General features: G+C 33.3%; 1 non-coding gene across 1 annotated transcript; it reads right to left on the bottom strand.

The window, feature by feature from the left end:
* Positions 1–6,729: 6,729 nt before the first annotated feature.
* Positions 6,730–6,801, bottom strand: TRNAP-UGG (transfer RNA proline (anticodon UGG)). Its single transcript has one exon. It is a non-coding gene; the product is annotated as a tRNA-Pro (tRNA).
* Positions 6,802–9,318: the final 2,517 nt, after the last annotated feature.

The raw sequence follows: 9,318 nt of genomic DNA, 5'->3' as shown, positions 1-9,318 counted from the left end.
GAGCATGGATACACTTTGGGATCCCATAGTCCATTGTCTTAGATTGGGACAAAAGATTCCCGAGTCCATTTTGGTCAAGTCTCTAGTCGATGCTAGATACAAAACTTACTAAGTCCACGAATTTCCATCCTCAAATTGATATTCAAACAGAGGTTGTCTATAGGATGATCCTACACATTATGTGCATGTACAGCTCGAAGCATCCATGCACATGGGATGAAAGCCTCCTCTATGTCTAGCATAACTATAACAAATCTCTCCACAACTCAATGGGCCACATCCCCTTTCAGGTAGGGCTAGGATTTCAGCCATTATGTCCCATTGATGTGGCCATACCATTTGCAACTACTCAGACAGATTCAACTCATGTCCAGTCCGAAGACGACAGGGCTAACATCTTCATTGAGCACATTCAACACATCCACAAGATGGTCCATGATATATTGGGCAAATCTAATGCTAAGTACAAGCAATTCCATGATCAACATCGAGTGTCGCACAAGCTCTAGGTGGGCGACAAAGTTTGGCTACATTTGTAGAAGGAGTGCCTCACTGGATCCCACCGTAAGCTTTGCCCGCTCCGATATGGGCCACACACCATTACCAAGGATTTTGGTGACAATGCCTTCGAGCTCAACATACCATCATTCCTTCGTCTGCCCCCAGTGTTCAATGTAGACTGCCTTTGGCCATACTTTCCACCTTTGTTGGACACATCCGACATTGCAGAACAACTCACACTAACAGAGCTCAACCCAAACTGCATGGAACATGCCACAACTGATCAGCTCATGGACATGAAAATCAAGAACACTCGCCAACAAAGTATCCAAGTATATCGAGTTGTCAAAGAAGGCAAAGTGGTTCACCAGGGCAAGTGGTTCACCAGGGACCAGGTTCAACAGAAATATCCTCACCTCATGGAGGCTCTGAACACAATGGGGACCATTGCTTCCTAAGGGGGGAGGACTGATCAAGGTGGATATTGGTGCCCACCCGCCTATTCCACCTAGACCTCTAGTTTGTTTCATCTGTTTTCTTTCTTATTTTAGAATTTACTATTTTTAGCATTTTTTTGGGTCCTAAACTTTTGGAGCGGTTTTGACCCCCTAAACGACCTTTTTTTGAGGTCTGTTGTAGGCCCATAGCCATAAGAAAACTTGTAGCCAAAGGCATGGCCTACCACAAATCTTGTACTACTTAGAGAGAACTTTCCAACAAGGTATCATACGTGCCAAACATAGATAATATGATTAAGTTATGACCCTGGGAAGTGGATGCCCAACTAACCTCAACGAGGTCCACAAACTCTTGGCGTTACATCTCCTGGGGTTAGGGTTTTGGTTGTTTAGGGTTTTCTATTATTGTTTAATAATAAATAGGCCCTTGAGCCTCATTGTAACATAATTCAGAGGCATTTAGACATCACATCTCTTCTTAGAGATAAGCTACCATTGCCCAAGCTAGTTTATTTCCATTCTGTTTGTAAGCATATTTCAATATTCTGATATTAATGAAATGAAGTGTTATTCCTTTTATATCTCTGTATTTATGGTTATATCCATAATTTGTTGCTGTCTTGTTTAAATTCAGATCATGTCAGGAAGATGTGGTAAGTTCAGTTTAAGGCGTTGGTTATAGTTTTGGTGCTTAGCTTAGACCACATTCCAACAATGTGTGTGTGCATTGGTTATATTTCAATACAACCAGCATGAAAGCCTATCACACTCATAGTGACATAATATTGATTTTACCGTGAGCTCTTACTAGCTCTTGTATATATCTTTGAGTAGGAATAATGGTGATTCCTCACATTAGCCATATTGTTTTGTTTACTTTGTATGGTTGCTTTCCAAGGTCTTACAATGAAGCATGCCCAGGTTCTTGGGTTTGCATTTTCACTTTCTCAAAGCTTAGGAATAAATAAGCCTTGCAGTTTTGTGTTGTTGATGAGACTATCTCATAAGCCTTTTTAATTTGATTTTATGTTCCTTGGACCGAGCATTATATTGGCCACACACTAAATGATATCTCTTCCCCTAGTGTAAGTATTTCACTCTATATGTTATGGGTACTGTGAGGATAGTAAAATCTAGGTTACGTTAACCTTGGTAGATTTAGGCTCAAGAATATTGGTTTGATATTTTCTCAATGGTCTCATTGAAATTGAATGGAAAAGTCCTTGCCTTATCTATTATGTTGGCATTGTTTCATTATCACTAAGCTCAAGTTGGATAACGTAAGGTGTGTGTGTGTGTGTCTCTATATATATATGAAAGGGTTGAATGGGTCGAGAAAATTCCTATTTAAATCTTAGGGGGGATAACTCTTGTTGAAGCTTAGGAGAGGTATCTCCAAAGTGAGCCACGTAAACACGTTTATGGTGACGGGTTGAGTCCTGGAGTTAGACTTAGATGTTCACAGATCCACCATGGGCAAGACATATGTTAAAATTCTACAAGTGCAGCGTATGCATGATAATAGGCACGAACAAACTATCATTAACCCTCAGCGCCTTTAAACTATAGTTCATATGATCTTTTCCTGGTGATCGAGACCTTGGAAACTCAGACCTTGTAAGACCTGGTGGTGCCACTTCCCCAAAATTTTGATGTTATTTTATCCGAGAAACAACCTCCGAATTCTACCTCTATATGGTAAGGTTCCCATCAGTTGTCGTGCTCTAAAGTCTGTCATTGTAATTGACTTGGGAGTGCCCCTCAAAGAAAATTACTTGAGTTAGGAGGGATTCTCAGTGGTACCAGTTCTCAGCAAGAACTCTTCTCGGAAGAAATGGACCTCAGAAGAAACCCCTCATAGGAAATGGCTTGAGATAGGGGGGATTCTCAGTGGTATTAGTTCTTGGAGATAACTCTTCTTGAAGGAAACACCGCAAAAGAAATCCCTTAGAGTAAACAATTTCGACAATAAAGGGATTTTGGGTGAGAATTGGCCCTTGAACAAAAATAAGTAGGTGAGGAAGGGATTCTCGGTGAAAATGGGTCCTCGGAGGAAATGGTTCTTGTGGCCATGGGTTTCTCCTGAGATCATATATATCTATGATGACGTGGCTTCTAGGGGTCTGCACATATTTAGATGATAGATCGTGTGTAGGTTTGAATAGACGACTGAGAGTTGTTTGCGAGAATGATGGTCAGTATGTTAGTAGGGCTCCTTGGCGACGTCAACAAAGGGGAGGGAGTACCTTTGCTTTATTCCTGCCATTGGACGCATTGCAACAAATTGAATATTGAGATCAAGGTGGATCAATTGATTCGTCATGGGTCATTGGATGGGAAAAGTCGTGTATATATATATATATATATATATATATATATATATAATCGATTTGGCGTGGGTCGTTGGATGGGAAAAGTCGTATATATAATGAGATATTGAGTGACCGATATGAATTGGTCAAATGCTGCCAAGTGGTGTGACGCGGCACATGACGTGGATAGCCACATGGTTGCCACTTGGATGCCACATGGCAAGTTAAGACAACATGGCACCACTTGATAGGCTGATTTTCAAATGGCCATATCTTTTGATTCGAAAGTCGGATTGCAACAAAATTTATATCGCCAAAATTGTCTTGATGAGACGAATGACAAGATCTCATGCATTTGAGGTTTTGAGGAAGTTGATAAAGATCAAAATATGTAGATCACATTTCCATAATGCTAGCTTGGATCCCGGGTCAACATAATAACCACCACCTTCTAACCTATGTTTGTGGTGAGATTTGGAGGGGCGTGTTACATAAACCCTAAGTTTAATATATTAAATCCTAAGATTAGTATTATAATCCATAACATCAATATTTTAATATTATAAAACCCAATATTATTAATGTGTTTTGGGATGATAGTTTGAATACTTTGAATGAATTTAAACTACTTAGATGTACATATCAATTTATTAAACAATAAGCGAAGGTAACTTAAAATTTATACACAAATTATCTAAAATTGAATATAGCTAGAATCTTATGATAGATTGAATGTAATAAATGACTATGTGTACTTGATACATAGAATATGTTCTCAACATAAGCATAAATTGACATAAGTATTCTATTATTTAGTATATAGTATTGTGAATCATGATGTATTAAGATGGATTGAAGTAGTGATACCTTCTACTTATATAAATAATTTTGATATAGATATTTAGGTATATGTAATTATATTTCCATTAAATTTTTTAGCATAGGAAATATATATTTAATAACAAAAAATATATTTTTTTAAGATGTTATTGTGTAGACTTTAACAAAATATACGAGAATAATAATATTTAAGTATTGAGGGTCTTAGTGCATTATATTAGATATCATTTAAAGTAATTCATCTATGACCATTTCCATGAGAGGTAGTCGTAACTGACTAATTTCTCATGATTTTTGAATAGTCCAATTAGCACTCATTGCATCGGGTGATGCTCACAGAGGTGAAGAAGTGAGATTGAAACTAGTGAAATGAATCACATAGTGTCAATCATCACTTCCGGGGCATGCACCCTGTAACCAGGACTTCCAGGGAAGTCACCCATCCCAGATTGCCTTTGGCTCAAGCACGCTTAACTGTGGAGTTTTCCCCACAATCAAACTCACTTAACTTGCTACCCCATTTACAAAACCTTAACAAGTATTGTGCTTCATGAACCATTCATATTATTCAAATTTCTTTATAGTGAATTTTTTTTGTTACACTTTTCCACTACATAATAGAATTAAATTCCTATATATTGTAATTTAATATATATATATATAAATTAATTAATTTATTAATCTATCAATAATAATAAAAATATTTAGTTAAAAATACTTATTCATTTAAGATTGTAATTATATTTTATTTAAATCTCATATTTTGATACCAAGTATTCTTAACCTTTGCTTCATGATTGAACTTGATATCCAAAGATTATTAATTTTATGGCCCATATTGTTGTAGGGGAGGCTTATTAGATTATTAATTTTTACATTTGACTTAGAATCTAAGAATGATTATCGGTGTAAAAATTAATACTATTGAATAAACTCAGCACATAATCCTTGATTTTGTATAAAATGAAAAGTATTTTGAGATTATTATTAAATGGAAAATATTCATATATTAGAAATGCCAAAAGCCTGTCCCGCCTATCTCGATATAAGCTTTTCACTGACTCAGTGACACCAATAACAACTAAAAAGTAGATTCTTTATGTAACAAGTATTATATAAATTGGCACATAATAGTGATTTGGCGTAGGGAGGTAACGTTTTGGGTTTTTAATTGGAATAATGGAATATAATTAAATTGTTGCTTTCATGTTATTAGCACATAAAAATTTGTTTAAAATTTATTTAGTTTAAGAAAATAATATTTTAGATTTTTAATTACAATAATATGATATAATTAAATTGTAATTTTAATATTAAAATGTATTAATTATAGACAAAAACATATAATTTCAATTATTTATATTTAAAAATTTTTCAATTTAATTTCAAAAATTTATATTACTAAAATTTAACAATAAAAAAAAATCATCCATTAAACTACAATGAAAATGTTTATATATATATATATATATATATATTTTTTTTTTTTTTTACTTATTGTTTTTTTTTTTTTAATTTTTCACTCATTTTTCATGGAAAACACATTTTTTTAAATATATAAAATTGCAAAGTTTTATCTGATCATTGCTTTTGGTTATATCCCATGAATATATGGATGTTGATGAGTAGTCTCTATAATAGCATAAATTATTTTGTTTAAAGATATTATGATTTTTTTCTCGCTTGAGTTCTATTGCGACAACACAGATATTATGATTTTTTGTTGTTGTTTGGATTCTATTCTATAACTGTTAGGTTTTATATTTCTTAATCGCTTGGATTCTATTTCTACAACTATTAGGTTTTATATTACATCAAAATCCGCAAGTATTAGTAAACTTCTAAATCATTAAGCATTAGCAAACTTCCAAACCATTATCATTATTATTTGAGTTGTCCCAAGGTGGATCCATATGTAAACTTCCAAACGATTATTATTATCTTTATGAATGGTCCTAGGGTGGATGCCTTCCAAACCATTATCATTATTATTTGAGTGGTCCCACGGTTGATCCATAGGTATTATTATCTTTATGAGTGGTCCCAAGGCGTATCCCTTCCAAACCATTATCATTATTATTTGAGTGGTCCCAAGGTGGATACATAGGTAAACTTCCAAACGATTATTATTATCTTTATGAGTGGTCCCAGGGTGGATCCCAGAGTTAGTCCACATGATCATTCCCAACCTGGTGAGTGTGAAAATCCAACACCCTCCCTCAAACGTAAATCGAAAATTGAACCTCGACCAAGGCTCTGATACCATGTTATGTCTTCCATTACACCAAAACCCGAAGACATTAATAAACTTCCAAACCATTATCATTACCTTTTGTGTAGTGTGAGAATGAATCCAAAAGTGACAGTTAATCCACTTGATCTATTAACTAATTGAGTGTGAAAATCTAACAACACCATCTTAATAATCACATAATGTAAAATTCAACATTTTATTACATACTGAAAAAAGGTAATCACATAATGTAAAATTCAACATTTTATTACATACTGAAAAAAGGATTTCAGTCTGATCGACGTCAAAACCATTTGGCGACGTAAGTGACTCAAAAATTGACCCCCATAAGTCACAACTGATATTTTTCATTATGTCAACGGAGGGGGCATTCCGAGAATCGAACTCGGGACCTCTCGCACCCAAAGCGAGAATCATACCACTAGACCAAATGCCCAGTGACAACAAAAATGAACCATGATTTTATAGTAACACAAAATGCGAAACCCGGATTTTTACAGTAACACCAACTTGGCCACCTCAACTGCTATGCTGAAAAGCAAAGATGTGTATATAAAATTGATAATGTGGTACCACAGTTGACACCATCGCTCTCGCCATTTTCATGGGATTGAATAATAAATAAGCAAATCCCGTCTCTCGAATTTCATCTGGAAAGGGACTACCCTTCCCTCATTAAACCCTGGTGAATCCCTACGCGTCAACCCTGCCGGCCAACACCTATTCGCCATCATTAAAATGCAGCCCGCATTTCATTTTTGGTGTCATTGGTACCGTACAGCCTTTCAATCTTTTGTCATGAGTCTCAAGATATATGGCATGGCATGGCATAATCTTAACCCATATATTATTTTATAAAGAAAAGATACGCGTAGTCTAAACAGACAATAGAAGACTACAGGCAATAGAATTTTTGGCATGATATTGAAAAAATTGTGAGAAGTTTTGAAAATATATGTTACCATTAGAATTTGTTGTTTCCAACCCAAAACAATGATTTAAACACTTTTAGATTTAGATTTTGAAAGTTATAAAAATATTTTTTTTATTTATAATATTAAAAATACTAAATGTCAAATATTATAAAAATATTTTCATTTATATTTGTAATATTACCATTAACATAATTATATTAATAAATGTTGTTCAAAAAATTTAAATATTTAAAAAATTCTAAAATATGAATAAAATCATAAACATCTTTAAAAAAATATTTATAAAATTTCATTGCTGATTTAAAAGTTTCAAAACCACAAATTACATCCGCTCTTAAAATAACCATACTCCTAAACTTACAACAATTTAACTTCAATAAGATATACACGATTGCTATTATTACAATGTAATAAATTTTCTACCATGGAAAATCATTATGAACAGAACTTTTATGAGTTTATTGGTAAGGTAAAATCATTTAATAAAAATTTATGATGTAAAATTAGGATAAATTCAAATAAATTCATTCCTATTTTGAATTTATTATTTATATAAAAGTTTAAATATTTAAAAATATAAATTATTTAACTATTATTATTATTAGGAATGAATTTATTATTTATATAAAAGTTTAAATATTTAAAAATATAAATTATTTAACTATTATTATTATTATAATATGTGTTAGAGAATTAGTGTTAAAATATTTATATTATATTAAAATATTTTTTTTTGCGAAGTAATGTGATCTTTAATATGATTGGTATGCACCTTAATATGTAGTTTGAATAAGCGTGAGAGATTGCACCTAATCTAGGTCACTCTAGTCCTTAACATGGATAGACTTTTTCCTATAGAATTTCAAAGCAATGATCTTTACACCACAAAATGTTTTAATAGAACACTTGTCATTGTTTTCTCTACACCCTATTTGCTTCTAAAATAAAAATTTTAAATAATATTCAGTATATGTAATTCAAACTATGACACTGAATATCGTTCATTACACTGAATATGGTTCATTAAATTAGTTATAGTTTCTTTCTTTCTTGATTAAGACTTTGTATAATAGAGCATTTAGATTTAGTTATTATGATGATAAATATATATTATTCAATTACTATATTTTTTACTAGTATAATTATATTATTAAACACAATTTAATGAGTGGAGTGGTGTTTTACATATGAGTATGGGGAGATGTTGTTGTAAAGCATTAAATAAGATTTTGTAATAAAGTGTTAAATAAAAATTAATAATAATAAAATATAATTTTAATTAATTTTTTTTGTCATTCAAATGGATTTTATTAGTTGATCAAAAAAATTGTATAGGATTTGCAGTGTAAGCATTATTCTTTCGATCTCACTCTGACTGGATTTGTTGGCCAAGAGAGATAAACAGAAACTCATAGCAAAATGTCAGAAATTATAGTGGGTTCATATCCCAAAAGCACATAAGCTCCAAAACATAGTGAGAGTACATACATAACCAACCACCATTAGAGATTACGAGGAAGAATCAAGACATGCCCAGCATTTAAAGTGTCATGGGAGCCTTGGTCCACAGTGAGCATGGTACTCCAAGTGTCAATTATGCCTTCAATCTTATCGAGCATCTCAACTATGTGTCTCTAGCTCCTCTAAATCAAATCTATTCTGTCCAGCATAACCCACTAGTTGTGCTACAAATCATTCACGAAGGAAATTGCTTCATTCCTACCACATGTCAATATTGACATAAGTCTACTAAGAACACTGTGATATTTTGTATCTGCCTGTCAAGAGTCTCCAGTAAACACAACTAGATTTCCACCCCTTTGTCCAACATCCTCAATGTTTCTTCCAATATTGAAAGAATGCGCATGCACAAGTTCACAACATGTGCATACTTGACGACCGTTTCGCCACCCTCCAACGCTCCCATAACCAAGAAGAACAACTGCTACAAGAAGACCCCTACAACCTTTAACTCTTGCCCGTCACATGAATTTTTGATACGGCTAGCTACTTCGCCA

This window comes from Pinus tabuliformis, chromosome 6 (assembly GCF_031772625.1).
Source record: "Pinus tabuliformis cultivar Carrire ecotype Pingquan chromosome 6, CPIR1, whole genome shotgun sequence".
NCBI classification, from domain to species: Eukaryota; Viridiplantae; Streptophyta; class Pinopsida; order Pinales; family Pinaceae; genus Pinus; species Pinus tabuliformis.
This window is presented reverse-complemented; position numbering and strand designations above follow the sequence as displayed.